The sequence below is a fragment of the Centropristis striata genome, chromosome 20 (genome assembly GCF_030273125.1).
Source record: "Centropristis striata isolate RG_2023a ecotype Rhode Island chromosome 20, C.striata_1.0, whole genome shotgun sequence".
In the NCBI taxonomy this organism is placed as follows: Eukaryota; Metazoa; Chordata; class Actinopteri; order Perciformes; family Serranidae; genus Centropristis; species Centropristis striata.
This window is the reverse complement of record NC_081536.1, coordinates 5,622,553-5,640,326: the sequence shown is the minus strand read 5'-3', so window position 1 is coordinate 5,640,326 and position 17,774 is coordinate 5,622,553. Positions and strand designations below refer to the sequence as shown.

Here is a 17,774-nt window from a genome sequence, read left to right as displayed (position 1 = left end):
GTTTAACGTCTTTTCTTTGGCTGGAAAAGTATTTAATCAGCAGTAATATTCCATTAGGTGATGGATATTCTCATGACTGATACTAATTACTATACTCCATACTCCATATGCTGATTAAAAAGATCCAAAGATCACCACAGAACACCACAGGAGGTCTTTTCTACCTCTGGCCATCAAACTGTATAACTAACATATTGGGCTGATTATTATTTACATCATGTGCAATACAGTTTTCAACACCACGGACTATATTATGTTCATAATCATGTGCAATATATCTGTATATTACATCCTGCCATGTCACCTGAACTTTACTCCTTAGGCTCTTTATTTTTTTAGTTTTAGATTGTTATATTTATATTACATATTGTTATTGTTACCCATTTTGTTCATTGTTTTTCTTGTATTATGTTATATTGTGATTGTTTTTGTAATTATTTTGGAGGCTTTGGAGCAATCTGGAACCAGAATTTCCTTCGGGATTAATAAAGTATCTTATCTTATCTTAAAATACATTTCAACCAAATAAAAGACATGACAGTAATGTTTCATAAGTTCCAAAGTATCTTTATGTTGAAGAAAACTTGCTAAAACAACATATGATAGTTTTATTAAGAACATTAAGGTCACGCCTCAAAACTTTTTTTCCACCATCACAGATGAAAAAAAAACCATTTAAGGAAGTTATAGATTATTCTTGCCAAACATGTTTCACCAGTAAGTGAAACTCAGGAGAGAAAACAAATTGGATCGAAATGAATCCCCACAATTTACTTTCTCATTTGCCTCTCAGGGCCTCTGTACAATTTCTATTTGATTTGTCTCTTATGAACCATCCAAAGAACACTTTCCACACAAATATCTACTATAAAATGCTTTTGACCAACGACTGTTTGCTTCTGCAATTTAAGAACAGGTAAGAAAACATGTATGAAATTCAACTCAATGTTGACTATTGTAAGAGTGGTAACCACACGGTGGTTACATGCAACTTACGGTGATCATCAATAATTCATAGTGCTTTTCTGTCTGTGGTGTCCTGGAAATAGCTGTGTTTTGCTACACCTGTGATCTTCCCACAATTTAAGGAGTTGTCTTCTAGCTCATGTTTAGAGAGTGTGCACATCCTCCTTTATAGGGAAGAAAAACACTTACTGCAGTGGAGACCTCAATCTCTTTTCTCCTCTCCGTTTCTGTTGCTTCTCTGTCCTCTCTCTGAATCTGCTAACTCCCTCCTCAGCTCTCACTTCTTTCCATCTTTCTCTCTCCTCTTTGCCCTCTCCCTCATCTAATCCTTGATAGAAGTAATTGCCAGAGTGGAGTGGAGGACTTCAAACAGGGGCTGATATCCACACACAAACACGCACACATCCACATATCTTGTTGTGTTTATATTGAGCACATACCCCTTTTCTGAGTCTTCACCAAATCTTCAAAGCCACTGGCTTTTTCTCTCCCCAATCCATAAAGTCAGGCAAATAAATAGGAGAAAGAAGGACTGTTAAGACGGGGCTGTTTAGACCACCCACCAGGGAGGGTTCTCTCAGGCCAATGCAACCACTGCTCAGTTGTGTGGGACCCACTTATAGTTCACATACAGACTTACCAAGCTCTGCAAACAATATGCTTCAGTTTAGCCTCTGGAAAGCCATTAAACAGAGCTGTGTTTGACCCTCAGTCGCTCACATATTGTTGGTTCCCTTGCATCCCTCAGTGAGTTACTGCTTGTGTCAGTCCTGCCCTCCTAGTACTTACAAAATTTAAGCTTTTTTATTTGAGGCAATGGCTTTTGGTAATATATCAGATTCTTTAAAACAGTAGACACGGCCCTGAGTGTAATTCACTGCCATTTCTCTGCACTGAAAATAGATGGAGCCTGTAACAATGAGACATAACAGTCAAAGTAAAATATGCAAACCTTGTGTTTGTGAGCTCAGAGTGAGACGAATGCAGGTGGAATGTGTTTTATCAATAATCTCTTAGTAATCAGCTTAGTTTGTTAATGTGCCTTTTGTGATGAATGGAAGATGGAACATTCAGTCATATCTTTATTAATGTGGTTGCAATTACAACACAGCAAATCAGTCTGCATCCTGAGCTCGACATTTAAAGGGACTGTTCACCCCAAAATCAAAAAGACATATTTTTTCTATTTTCTGTAATGCCACATATAGATTGATATGTATTATATCACAAATCTCACCTTCGGATTTTGAACGATTTGGGGTTTTTTTTGCAACGCTGAAGACTATGCCATAGTTAGACTATTCTTTAAAAAGTAAGGCTAACTGGTATCCAGTTTGATACATCTGCCATATTTTTCTGAAATATACCATACTAATGCCATATTGTTAAATTTTCAGTTTCAGCAATCCTGCTTTTGATTTCAGTAATCAAGAATTGAAAGCTCATTTTGTACAATTTATATTTGAAACTTTGACACTTTGATTATTTGATTTGATTATTATTATCTAGATTCTTTTAGTGTGGCATATCGGGTCTATAGTTGTCTTTATTCTCTGAAATATAATGTATTTATTATATATGAGATCATATTTTGAGTAACTGTGTCCTGATTTCTATTTGCAGTTGAGTTTTTCAAATGCATTTTTGGCGCTTTGAGCTTCATAAGCGAAGTGCCATCTAGTTCCATTATATTCAAAAGAGGGCAGACAGACATCTTTGATCTAATAACACTCAGCAACTCACACCAAACAATCTAGATAGCTTAGTAACACCAAAGGTAATAGAAAAATATGTATTTCTATTTTAATTTTTGGGGTGAACTGTCCTTTCCAACATTTAACCTCAGTGGCAGTTTTGAAAATGATCATGTCGGCTTTTTCCTCATTGTACCCTGTTTCCCATCCTCGATCCCTTTCTCCACCCTCCTGTTCGCCCACAACCTGAATTTTTATGGCCTAATTTACCCCTGTGACCCTAACTGACCTCTATCGGATGAAGCAAACATGCTGCAACGTAACTCCATCATGCTGTCACTCAGTGGACATGCCAGAGTAACTGGGGCTCAGAGTACAATCAGCACTACTTGATAGTTCTGCCGGAGTTCAGCACAGAGACAAAAAGATGGCAAAGGGTGATGGATGTGAAGGCATAAAAGTAAAGTATGACTGATGATAGAACAACAAAAAGGATAGAGATGATGGAATTCAGATAAAACAGATTGACAGAAGCCAAGAGAAAACAAGTCAAAGGGCTTTAGTGTTGTTGAAAGAGAAGAAGAGTTAGGGGAGGAGGTATATTGAGTTGGGCCTGACGCAGCTCAGCAGTGAGCAGATGAAGCAATGTGAGTGGCAAGGTGAGCAGTGCAGCAGGGAGAGCGGGGAAGAGTGTGTGTAAATGTCGTTTTAATTTGTAGAGCCATAAAGAGGGTGAAGGGGAGCAGGTGGGCTGCTAGCATTCCCTCTGTCAGTGCTAATGAGCTGGCCAGATTTACAGCATCCACACACTGAGGCAGCCAGCAGCAGAGACTGGATACAAGGAGTGAAGACTATCACCAGAAATAATGTTTTGATAGAACAGCAGATGGGCCACAACCCAAATCCATTATTGGATGAGATGATGGAGTGGGCCTACAACATACTGAGAAGTGTTTTTCACATTCCCTAAGCGCGACAGGTAGTCCTCTATACAGCAAGCCTTCTATCGACAAATTCAAAAATGTTTTCACCGTGCGTCTGTGGAGCACAGAGCTGCTGTCTGAGCGACAGTGGGACCATCCATGGCTTAAAGAACAACCCTGCCCAAAAACACTCACACACACCTCCTCCCAGCTGCCTGACCCTCACACCCCCCCACTGGGAGTCGGCCTCTCTGCCATTGCCACTGTGATAATATCAAATGCCAGCCCTAACAACTTCTGTAAGTATGCCCAGTGTGTGCCATCTCCTGCTGTTCCATACGCTGCCCCAGACCTCAAATACACTTTTCTCTTGCATTCTTCTGCTTCTCTTCCTCTGCACTCTCTTCTGCCTCAAATGTTTCTCGGGCTGTATTTTGCCCCACACACATAAATATGCTCCAAAACACATTTTCTCCATGCTGTTATTGAATCATGCACATTCTAGCGATGCATAATGAGAGATGTAAAAATATTTGCCCGGGTTTTCTGAATTAATGAGACAATTACCTCAGAATTCTGAGGAAAGTTTTCATGAAAATAATCTGCTCTTGCTTTTCTGAGTTAATGAGATAATTATCTCATTAATTCAGAAAAACAAGTAGTGATTTGCTGTAAATAAATAATTCCACTTTTTAATTTTTTTCTGATTTCATTAATGTACAAAAACAAAAGCAGAATTTCTCAGAATTCTGAGATAAATATCTCATTACAAAACTAACACAAAAAAACCCAAGGCAAATATATTTTTTTCTTAAATTAAGGCATTAAGTTCCTGTAATATTTATTTTCCTCATAATTTATAGTCGTTATGTACATTTGATTTTCTTTGATTTTAACAAAGTATATGCTGGATTTTTTTTTCCTGTGGAGCTCCTCAACTTTAAGTGTTTTTTTTATGAGCAGAATTGTTTTGATAATAGATAATTGCCTCATACATCTAGAAAAACAAGCAGATCTTTTTCCCATGAAAATATGTCTCAGAATTCAGAGGTGATTATCTGCTTCAGAAAAACACCGCAAATATTATTTCTCAAGGAAATGCATTATATTATGTAACATTCACCTCAGATGTCATAGTTAATACACTATCTGTACAATTTAAATACATCTCTTTTGCGACTTTCCTTTGACCATTCATCCCTAAATACAGAAGATACGCAGTGCAGCAGAATCCTGCATTCGATAACACAGTAATGATGCACACAAGATTGTATAGCCGACTTCAGAGCAGCGTAATGCGGCACATAGATGGATTAAATGTATTGGCAAGCAGTCAGACAGGCAAGAGGCTCCAGGTGATAGATATCCAAACTTTATCTGTTTACTGTCTCTCAGGTATGTCAGGCAGGTGAGCAAATCCCTCCTCAGCCTCTATTTTCTATCAGCCATATCTCAATGTCCCTCTCTAACCTACAGTAAGCTCTGATGAACTACGGCTGGTGTTACAGAACAGGGCTGCCCAAGGTGGAAACCCCTCAGGTGAAAGTCAGACATCAAAAGGAAGAAAATCCCTTCAGTCTGGTCTGATAGAAAAAAGTTTCTGTATTTGGTTTGTTTTTAAGAGAATTCCCCTAATAGAAGCAGAGAAAAAGGAATCCTCATCAGAAACTTGAAATAATTTGTTCCCAAAACTAGGGCTGTTCTTTTCTCTTTTCTCTATCTTTTTCAATAGAAGCATATCAAGATATTGTTTTACACAGTTACAGCATATGAGTTCATAAGAATAATAACAATATACTAACTTTGAAATTTTGCTTTAGTTTTTACATCACACTTTTCATTACCACTCAGTTCAATGCGATTAACAAACTGGACTTCAGCTGGCAACCTTCCATTCACAAGCTTCTCTAACCTTTAAACTCCATTACCCATAATGCAATAGAGCATGCAGCTCAGGACAGGGCTCTCTCTGCAGTGGTGAAAAATGTTGGTTTAAATGAATAATGACGTATTTTACAATAGCAGTGTTCAAGATGTTCTTCATTCATTTTTTAGATCGGAATAGTACGCGTCATCATCTTGCCGTCCCTCCACGTTCTGTGATTGGATACCACTAGCAGGGCTAAGAATCAGCCATAGACACCATGCCTTGCATTTCGAAATTGAGTATGCAAGGCAGTATGGCTACCCAGGTTATTATAACGCCTTACCAGGACATTTTTTGTCCTGAACCGAGGTCAGCAGTTTTGTATCATAATTCACAAAATCTGCAGCCTTTTTTACAACCGCAAACCAGACGTGTATGTATAATGAATTGCTATTTTTAGAACACGTTGCTACACCGCGAGCCGCAAAACGCGAGCCACGATACGTACAAACGTGTCGTAATGGGTGGTACTGACACATGACCTCTTCTGTTGCTGAGGTTGGAGATCTTGTTTGTTATCCAGATATGAAATTAACTTTAGAAGTAACAAATTCAATGTTATTATTTTTGTTTCATGGCATACTGTCCAGAACATGAATAACTGCTCTTACCCCCCTTATTAAAATGATCTGTGTTAATGAGTGATTGCTATTAGCTGGTATCACTGAAAGGCATTATAACAGTTGAGCAGAAGAGAGGAAATCAAACCAACATGATTTTAGCCTGCAACTTTTGGCTACTACTTCCTCCAAACACTTTTTAGATGAATAGCATGACAGCATTTCACACACTAAACACGCAAGCACACACACACAAATGCACTCATATTTGAGATAATATTGGCAGAGGCTGTTTGAGAGCTCCTATTACGCCTGTGAATGAGCTGCTTAGTGCTTGATGTGGGCTCTGGCAGCAAAACAGAGGCACCTGCTATTTGATGTGCCCTCTGTCGCTGTCAGGTAGAACATAGATGAATCTGTTATATTCCTTTCTTCTTTGCCTTTTTTTCACTTCTGAAAGCTGAAATTCAATCCCTAATCTTTTATCGCCTTCTGCCCTGTTTCTCAGCAGGTTACAGGCTCCAAAGGTAATTTGTTTACCAGGTTACAAACAGATATTTCAGCTTCCAAAGCAGCACCTACAGTATATGGATGACTAATATCTTTGCAGTTGCAAGGTTCTCTGGAAACTTATTTGTATTGGAATGCATTTATTATGAAATTACAGTCATACAATATTTTTCTTAACTTCTACACAAGCCAACAAACACACACATTCTTTATAGCCCTTTTCATTTTTTTTAGTTTGTAGTAGTGAAACGGCACTAGCCGTAAATCTTTCATGACATTTACGGCTCTGTATCATCTTGCCTGCGCTATGAACGCACCCGAAGCGGGATGCCGGGATCAAATGATCCCACTAATTTTACACCTCCGGAGGTAGTTACAGAGGTGGAAAAATGGCGGGACTGTTGGAAGCAGGATCACTATGAACGGGTCATCCCGGCAAGGCGGAATATTTGACGTCTAACACACACTCCCACTTGGTCCGACAGTCATCGAATCAGCAGCAGCACAACTGCGGCCGCCGTCGCTAACTGTTCACAGCGTCTGTCGCTTATTCTAAACAAACCAGCATGCTAGCTGTGTCTGCTGCTTGTTGTAAACAAACGGAGGCCGCTAAGTGATCACATACTGCAGCACATAGACACTGTACTGCTACAGAGCTAACTGTCTAGCCTGTTAGCACTGTGCTACTGCGCAGCACTGCTCTGTCGCATGTCACTCTGTCGTCTCCTCCCACCTCGTTCCGGGACGTCGAACTGCACTGTGAAAGATCACGAATATCACGACTTCGTGGTATCACTATGAACGCCCTAAGGTAAAAAAAAAAGCTGGCACATATCTTTCCGGGCAATATAGAGGAACATTTGCGGGACGCACTTTGAAAGTAATAAAGTAATAATGAGACGCGCACACATGCATGCATGCATGCACGCACACACACACACACACACACACATACACACAAACTGTGCCTCCTAGAAGTTGGATTTAGCCCATAATGATTTCAGTATCATCTCTCCTGGTCTCTCCTGTAGTGTAATTGAATCTAGTGGTTACTGAGCTGAGTGGTGGCTGGTTGACAGGCGCAGGCCTCAAAGAGAATTCTGCCTGACACTAAGACCCTGAGCCCCATAGGGAGGGATGGAGGGATTTAGGGAGAAAGAGGGGAAAAAAATGAATCAAGTGAGAAGGTTAAACGGGAAGCAGTCAATATTTTACTCACCTCAGGCTCCATTTATAACTTTCTCCTACATAGATGTGGTGCTTAGGACCCATTTCTAAGCAAAAGTTGTGGTTTCTCAGAAAAAGTATCATTTTATTTGAAGAATTTTCGACAGACATTTTCTCCAGTTTAAAAAGCTGTTCCTCTGCATCACATCCATTATATATTGAATAATGAAATCATGAATACGGCTGACAGTATAATATGTAACATTTCTGCATTTAAATTCTTAAAAACGACTGGATCTATTGTATTTCCTTAAGGTGTGGACTTACTTGTCAGTGGCGTCTTATCCCCTTTGTGCATGTGTCATCGGAGTGGTAGTCTGACAGAACCTGTTGTAAATTTACTTTTTATTCCAGTTGTTAGCCACAGTTTTACAGTCCACTTTGTAGATGTTAGTCGTTTTTAACTATAAGTGAGTGAAGGATTTCAGTCTTCAGACATCTGGATCTTAAGTTATCAGAGACACAAGCTGGAACGTTCCGGCCCTCTGTGAAACTGTGATTTTTAAGGTAAAACTGCTTCATTCAGTGTTTGTACTGATTTTTAATTAGCAGGTCCGTTTGTTTTGAAGAGGCGGAGAACTCTGCAGATAATTAGGCTCTAGGTAAAAAAAAAAAAAACTCCACCTAAACAATGAACACAGAAGGAATTCTAACCAGGAGAAACTGACAGCATTGCTTCATGTTTTGTTATTGATTTGAATGAAAGACCCCTGGCTGCAGAAAATTACATGGTGCAGGTTTAAAAAGAAAGCATTTGAAGGAAGTGTTCTGGTACTTGTGTTGAGTATGCTGTTCATATCTTGATTTATTTATTTTTTTATAAATCTTTCTCCATCTGCCTTTATGATTATGTCTGACAGCACTGATTAGACGATAGCACATGACACATCCTCTACAAACCAATCTTAACTCCTACACTATCCAATTTTTTTATACAGTGTAAATACAGTACATATGGACAGTTTATCCACAAGCCCAGCTGTTTGGTCACATATTTCATGCAGAAAGAGTCCCTTAGTTTCATTTTTTTGCATTTCACTGATTTTTTTGTGTGTGTTTATGGCACTGTGATTTTCCATCTGCAGATACTCACTATAGATATATATTCTATATACTGGGTTCAGATCCTTTAAGGAGTGAGTGCAGTCATTCACTTCCATGAATGATGATTTATTTGTGAACTTCACTACGCCTTTCAGGGCAAGTGGTCGCTTAAGTGAGTTGTCAGGGAGGATGTCGTGTCTGTAGAACAATTTTTCCGCGCATCCTTTCCAGTCCAGAGGTTAACGCAACAAATACTGCCTGGGCATCACGTATGCTGCCACTCGTGAAGGTAAATCACCTCCTCCTCTCTTTATCTTGCTGTCATTTACTTTATCCCACTGAGCATGAAGAGCACCTTGATTTGCGTGCTGCGCCGAGATGGGCGCAGATTTGTCTGTCAAAAAAAAGCTAAGGCTTGTGTTTGTGAGTGACCAGCGAAAAGTGTATTTTTGAGGGAGAGAGAGAGAGAGGGAAGGGAAGTCAGGTTTGGAGCACACAAGGAAAGAGTGAGTGAGAGGGGCAAGATTGAAGGGGGAGAGAGAACGGCTTGCACTCCCAAAAGCCATTAAAGTTTGATTCACCCACTCCTCACTCTTTGAATAAATCAACCTGTCGTTCCTTCTCTCCCTTTCTTTCAAGTGTGTGGGTCCCACCCCTCCATCCCCGCCCCCACCCTGCCTTTGGCGCTCTCCTTCCCTCTAACGCTCACTTGGCAGAATAGTGAATTCTGAAGGTTTTGCTCACATTGAAGACAGTTGTGCGAGCAGCTTGTGTGATTGTGTTTATGTTTATGGGGGAGACAAAGAGACAGCTTCTTGTCATTTCTTTGCAGTGTGAGTGATACCTAGTTATGGGAAGAAAAGAGAGAAATTAATGTGTGGAAAAAATGTGTTCAGCTACAACTCATGTCTTCAACCTCACCAGGGCTCCATTTTGGCATTATGCAAATTCCTCAACATTTCTTTCCCTCTGTCTTTCTCTGTGTCTCAATTTGCACCTCCCTCCCCGTTCGTCTGTTTTCCCCCTCACTGTTCCTCAGACCGTGGCTAGATTTTCCTTAATAGAGCTTTATAGCCTTTCCAATTTGCTCAAATCTGTTTTGGCTGTCACTTTCACAATTGAGATGGTAGGGAGAAAAGCATTAAAGAAAAACGATGCATTATAGAAAAGTATGGAAGAAAGGAATAGGAATACGAAAGTAAATTGTTGCTACAGTGCCCTCTCTTGTTGTACAGTGAGATATATATATATATATATATATATATATATATATATATAACTTGCTCTTGAGTAAAATATGATTAACTTGAATAATAGCGTGTTCTTGTTGCCTGACTGACTTGGACTGTTTGTTTTTACACCTCAGAACCCAGCTTTTAACAGAGCTATGTTGCAGCAAGCATACAGTAATGACAACCACAACAAACACTTCTCAAACTAATTAAGGTGACAAACAGATGTTTAAGCTCCAACTTACAGCTCATCTTTGTCAAATCTCAGCTCCATTTCCAGGTTGTCATCCCAGTCAGTCTGACGGTGTCTAGCAGCGTCTCGTTTGGCACTTATAGAACGAACCAGCTTGTTTTTGCTTCACTAGCTGAGGGGACTGATGGGGGTTATACTGGCCGGTCTGTCTAACAGTATGGTTCACAGTAGCTCATAGACACAAGAATCTAAATTATACGGAGAGATGACCACGGTATTTATTTAGACATCCACGTCCCTCGGAGGTTTAATCCCTTGCTTCATGGACTTTTCTTCTGGTGTGGCTCTAAGCCCAGAATGTCAGTTTTGCACAAGAAACATATCTCATAGTTTAACAAGCTGCTGCAAAAAAAGATTCACCCCTGCACATTTCTGCTCCTCAGGGGCTGAACCAGTTTGTTTTTAATAGCACCACCATCACATTTTATATGTTGGCCCCACTTCAGGTAAAGCTAGAAAAGCAATTCATCATATATTATAAATGTACTATATGGTCCAGCAACACAGTGGCTGCGAGCAGAGCTTTCAGCTTTCAGTTTTGGTTTCTCTGTAGAATTTCTGACTGAATCTTTCAATAGTCAGTACAATGTACAAAGGCAATGTGTGTACAGGAATCTTCTTTCATTGTAAGGACTTTAAGATTCTCTGCCTTCGTGGGAGAAGCATTGTGCAAAGTATCGAGTCTTGATATAAATATTTTTCAACATATCAATTGATGATTTATGTATTTCTTTCTGATATTAATTACTCTTCAATGTGTTTTTTTCCCGTCTCTCCTGTCCTGAAACCAAATTCCTTCACTGCTTTTACTTGAAAAGTATTTACATAAAATTCACTATCTTAGCATGGCATTTAGTGTGTGCAAGTTTCAGTATTAAGTTAATTTTAATGCTCACAGAGAGAAACACAGCAAAGCCTGTTTTGGACAATGAACCTTCTGAAACTTATCAATTAGCAAAAGAAAACTGGAAATAAGTTGTCCATGTATGTGTGGTTTTCCATAGTGAAGAAGGAATCAGGATAAAGTATGGTTGGGTGGAGTGTGTGTTTGTGTGTATATATTTATATATCCATAGGTCCCACATTCTCTGCATATAGATATGGCAATAGCTGACGCCAACATCAGGAAGAAGGAACACGAAAAGATTGAGAAGTACCAAGGGTTGAAAGAACAGCTGGAACAGATGTGGCAGGTTAAAACTGAGGTGGTCCCAGTGGTAGTAGGAGCACTGGGAGCAGGGACCCCCAAGCTGGGAGTGTGGCTCCAGCAGATCCCGGGAATAACATCTGAAATCTCAGTCCAGAAGAGTGCAGTCCTAGGAACAGCTAAGATACTGTGCATATATAGATAGATGGATATATCAAATACCCATAAAACATGGTACACTTTTATACGTTTCAGTATATGTGGTAGCTTCTCCTGCTACACACTGTAAAAAATGTATGTAGATTTTACGGTGGAAAACTGCTAAACCATGACAGTAAAAGACCGTAAAATGATAAATGGGTTAATTCAATTTCAGTAACAATTAAACACTGTAAATGTATATATGAGCCAGAACAGTATTTTTACAGGTTTTATATAAATAAATAAAAAACATTACTCTATTACTGTAAAATACATTGGCACCGTGTTTGTAACAAAAAGCATCACTGTAATTTTTGCATTTATTTTTTGTAAAAATACTTTTTCTCACTGTTAAATGTACTAAACACCATATCTCTAACAGAAATATACTGTAATATTTAATGGTAAAATCTTTATTTTATAATAAAGTATAAAGTATTTTCTTGTCAATTATATGTCAAATCTTTTGATGGAAAGACCTTTTATTTATACGGTAAAAAATGGAATAAATGCAATCTTAAACATGAAATCAACAGTGTCAATATCTTTTACCGTAATATTAGAAAAAAGTTGCACCGTATTTATTACGGTAACATTCTGGCAACCACAGCTGCCAGTTTTTTACCGTAAAAACAACAGGTTTTTTTTTTACAGTGCACCCCATTAGTAACAAAATAACATGCACAGTTTGTAGTTGTATTTTTTCTTATTCTTATAGTCCCAGTGAAGTGGTTTAGAGGTTTGTAGTCACACATGTCTTTGATATTGGTTGAAGCTGCAACTTCGCCAGTCAAAGTTCACCAGAGTTGAACTGCATGTGGTGATGTGAAGGATGTGAGTTTGCTTCGCCACTGAAAGCAAATGTTTTTTCCGCCCTTTGCCCGGAGGTGGTATGTATGACCAGCCTGGAGATTCCTCATGATGCCATGCGACATCAGGACATCATCAACTTGTTACTGTGTTTGATTGAGAGACCCCTAGCAACTGAAATGACATACTGTGCCTTTAAGTAATCAGGGTCTATTTTCCCTTTAGTCCCCTACTAACACTGATACCAGCAGCCGTCACCAAGGTCTCTCCTCACCCAAGCGAAACCGCTTACATCCTCACTGTCTTCCTCTCCACCTCCTCCTCGGCTCCCCTCTTTCGTGGTGTCCCCAACATTAGTGCTTTGATGTATAATTGAGTCGTGTGCCCGACCACTCCTCCCCCCCTTTCTTCCACTCTTTCCTCTGCCCCCCGCAGGACCTGGCTTATAGAAAAGGTAGGTTAAAAGGAGAGAGGAGAAAAAGAAGAAAGAAGTAAGAGAAGAAAGGAAACTGAGATATTGCTTATGAGAGAGATTTTAGCAGGAGAGAGGCTATTAGATTGTAATACAGCTACATTATAAAAAAAAGTGTAAGTCATCTAAGAGCTACTACCCATACAAACCTGAGGCGAAATTTCAGCAGTTGCTACAAATGAATCAATAAAATGCTATTATGAATGAGCAAAGTGGATTGAGACAGTCGAAGGCGCAGACAATCCTCGACACTTCTCTCATTGAGCACTCCATAACTGGTGTCATGTCTCATCAACAAGATGTAATTTAATTTGACAATGTCACATCCCACTAATTGAGACAAAGAGAGAGATGAAAGAGGAAAGAAACGATGGAAATAACAGGTTGGAATATGGGTTTTGTTGTAGGAAGTACCATTTGCAATGTAATGATCACTTTATACAGGAGAAGATTATACACATTGCCATTCTGCATTAGTGTCAATGGTTCTGCCAGTCTTTTGTTTTTTTAGAGGTCTATCATCAAATATGCACACAGCCTAAATCTTGTAAACCTGGGCTACAGTTTGCTGTAATCGACTGATAGTGAAAATGTTTTTGTCTTGACCACGTCCATCTTCTTCCTACATGCAGCACTTCGCTTTGCTTGCTTATCTCTCTGTCCCCACTCCTCTCTGCTGCAGAGCTACATGAAGTGATTGCAAACGGACCCCAGTAGTGCCGCGGTTTCTCTGTACAGGCTCTGAGTGCGTTCAGTTCTATTTGTCTTTCTGTATGCGACTTTCACATTTGGCTCGGTTCACTTCAGTTGCATTCAGTGCAATCAACAGGCTGGGATGGGTGCAAGTTTGGTGAATACTTTGTGGCATGCTACTGATATGGCAATACTTCTCTCTTATTCTTCATATTCTCCACTTTCCTGTAGAAAGTTCAACGATCGGCTTCAACCCATAGATGTCTCAATCCACACATACCTTGGACAAACAAACAGACTTAGGATATAAATGTCTCTTAACCTTCAGATGAAAAGGTCCACAGCATTAGGCTGTCATCATCAGCTGACATCTTTGGAAATAATGGTAAAGCTGAAACTAATATGGAGATTTCCTCCCATTAGTGTCTGACTTGTTTTTGCAATAAAATGCAATTTATTCATCGTAGTTCAGTACAGTACAGATGAGGGAAATGTGTTGGACAAATATGCTTCACTGGCATGGCAAACTGTTTCCGTGTTGCCGTCATAGTGTATCAGCTGAGGTTGGTATTGACACTAGAGCAGATGGCTACCATGGATTTAAATGCTGTAAAGTAATACTTCCTGGCGTGTAGATTCATACATTTTAGGCAGATTGTTATTGAGGGTTGAAATTACAATTTTTTATTCTAATTGCTCATGATTTCTACCAGGCTGATCTGTCTGCCTGTTACCTCTCCGACTCCTTTTTTCTCTCTCTTACAGTCATTGGGTGGTGTAAAAAAAAAAAAAAAGCTTGCATACTAATGCATATTTCAGTGTTCTGTGTTATTTTCCCCATTAAACACCCTGGTCTTATTAGAGTTCCTTAGATGGAAAGCAGATGGAGGCATTTTCTGCACTGGGTGTATGGTCCCTGCTGGAAGTCAGAGATGGGAGTGATGAGTTTAAAACACACACACACACACACACACACACACACACACACACACACACACACACACACACACACTTTGGCCGTCCTTTGGGGAGTAACCACTGTCATTCTTGAATCACTGGAATAATGCATGGGAAATTAAAGGCACCTGGGGTCATAGTGCAGGGGGAAGGCTGCCTGGATATATATACTCAGATGTGTCTGCAATAGCTTGAAGTCTGTGAATTATGCATTGGATGGGAAGCATGTATATTTCTGTGTGTGTCTGCAGCAAGACACCAGAGACATTAAGACTCATGGAAGGTGGAGCCCCACCTGCCCTCACGATGCCCTGCACCTGAGGCTACTGATAGAAAGAGATGTTGATATAGAGTGCATTGTACCTATAGGACCAGACTGCAGAACGAGGCAATTCAGGGCTACAGTGTTGACAATGAAGTGAAAACACAAGAAAAGCTTTAAAGACATAACACACAGGGATACAAGGAGGGAAGAGAGGATGGCAGTGAGAGAACGAGGCAGGTATCTTTTGAAAAACAGCGGAGAGCGCGTTAAATCCCAAGTGATGCTGCTGAGACGAGATGGCCTCAACAGCACCCTGGGCAGCGTAAAGTGCTATGTAAGATGCAGCTTCTCTTGGTCACCGGCCCCAAACACTTGCTGTTACATAAGGAGGATACAGCGGAGTGGGGTCGTGTTTATTTAGATACTGCATTTAAACCAAAGTTTTGTTAAATAACAGTAGAAAAAGAGAGGCAAAACATGGAGCCCCAATGAGAAAAAATGACACAAAAAGCCAAGATCACACTAAATAACTTTCACAGTCATCACAAGTCATCACAACTTGCTGTCATGTAATTGTGAGTCTTGAAGTGATCCATTAGTGTGTCTGGGATACAAGCAAAAACTCCACAAAACAAGAAGTATACAGTTAAGGGGTTTGTTGTCAGCACATTTTTAGTATTTATAGCCATAGAACGTATGGTCCGTGTTGCAAATTCAAATTCAACAGTTAAGTTTCTTTGCTACAGGCAACCCCTCCCCCTCAGCCTCTACCCTCATTGTAGCTCCCTGTCAGGTGCTAATATTTAGCCCACTAAATATCTGTAATGCGTCTGTGTCTGTGTCTGTCTTGGCTTGCGTCTTGGAACAGTTCACACATATCGCTCATGCGCTGAATTGCGAGCGCCAAGCCAGCGCCAGTTTGCCTTTGATTCTGAGCATTTGTCAGGGAGCTCCAAAAACTGTCATGAGGGGAGAATCAGGGCTAGAGTCATGTAATGTGGATAAGGCATTCGACTGCCAACACCTGGCCACCAGTGTGTTAGCTCCCAATCATAGGGCTTGCAAATATACACAGATAAACAAATTTACACTCTGTCAGCCCTGTGCTTCCCAAATACATTTAACCTGCATGTCTTTGGACTACGAGAGGAAACGAGCCTTGTTCCAGACCTCCAGAATCGCTGCCTACATGTTTTATTTTTTCTTTATTCAAATTGATCTGATATTGAGCCATTAAGCTATGTGGTAGTGATAAAGAATAGGAATGTCATCTTTCTGGCAAAAAAGGGGTCAAGAAATGGCGAGGGTGAATAAGATCAGTGCTGCTATTGGGAGTCAACTTAAAAAAATGAAAAGAAAAGCAGAACAACTGTTATGAGCAACTGCTACTGAAGCTGAGAGAGATGAGATGGGTATGTGAGTCACTCATTTGTTACCTGAGATATCCTCAAGCTATTAGCCGCAGATATGAACATAGCATCAGAATAAATGAATTGAAAACAAAAAGGCAACACTGTCTGATTATCAGGCAAGGAGAGACCAGAGCACCTGTAGTGAAAACAAAATCTCCACAGACTGGTGTAGTGGTTTTAAGCTTAAAGCTGTGAGGTCACAATGTGAACTGAGACACAGCTACTAATGAGCACCAAAAATGTAAATGGGATAGGGTTCAGATGAGTTTTTTAGATCATGCAAGGCAATTTAAAGGACACCATACAGAATACATAGACAGAATATGGTCTTTTTTGGGATCTGGGTAGTCTTGCCCCTGTGCTTTGGGCAATCTGTTCTGGGACATTGCAGATTACAGTCGTTTAGGTGGTAAGGACATATAACTGTCCATGTGAAAGGACAGGAAAGCTTTGTGGTTTCTCTATATATCTACCCTTTCTAAAAAAAATCAAAGTACTGTCAGAAGTCACATTTTTGCAGGTTTTTAGCATAGATTAGCTGCTTTAGCTACAGTGGCTTTGTCTCAAGTGAAATGTCAACCTCTCACAGGTTAATAAAAAGACCCTTCATCTTAGTCTTGCCATCAAACACAATCTGCTCGTTTGGAAGTCAATTTTCAATTCTGTTTTTTTTTTTTCAGACTGTCTACTCTTTGTCTTTGTCTAAATCTCTTCCCACTACTCCACTTCATCTCTCCCGTCCGTGTTAGTTCCGGGTAATTGCCTGAACAATGTTCCCCTCACTCCCAGTGAATTCAAATCAGACCACTTGTACTGTTGACTGACTGCAAACATAATCCAGCTGCCATAAAAAGCCTCTCCACCACTACGTAAAGTCACAACTCCATATTGGATTATGGAGTTTTGTGATGTCGTTCCAGATGTGTACCTTCACAGGTGATTGCCTTCAATGTGAACAGTAAAAGATTATGAACACGGAGCAGCGAGAACAAGCAGCGCTCGGCTAATTGAACATTGTACAGCACCGGTTTACATGATGCTAATGAAGCTGTACAGGTCTATGAACGCTGCAGGATGATCTCTCTCTGCTGCTTCCTCTGCTCCTGGTCACATACCTCTCACATCCAGCCACACAACACAAATCCTCGCTGGGTACATACACAAACTCGAGCGCACGCATCACTTCAACTGGTCCCCGATTCCCCTATGTCTTTAAAAGAAAGTGTGGACTGATTAAAGTCAGAGCTTTATGGGAAACTGTGAAAAATATGACTAAATAAATAAATAAAGCCAGAGTGTCTTGCCCCTCTAGGCAACAGCCGTTTATATGATAATCAGCTCTACTCTAATTTGCATTTAATTCTATTTTAAAAATGACTTCTTAAAAAAGTGAAGAAGTGCAGAAGAACGGGGGAAATTATGTATGAGAAGAAGATATTCTGTAGGAGGAAAAGCAAACAGACTGTATTATCATTTACCTT

The 17,774-nt window shown here is 40.0% G+C and overlaps 1 protein-coding gene across 1 annotated transcript in view; it reads left to right on the top strand.

The window, feature by feature from the left end:
* Positions 1-17,774, top strand: part of cdh23 (cadherin-related 23) — a 196,156-nt gene that overhangs the window by 54,525 nt on the left and 123,857 nt on the right. The window lies entirely within an intron of this gene.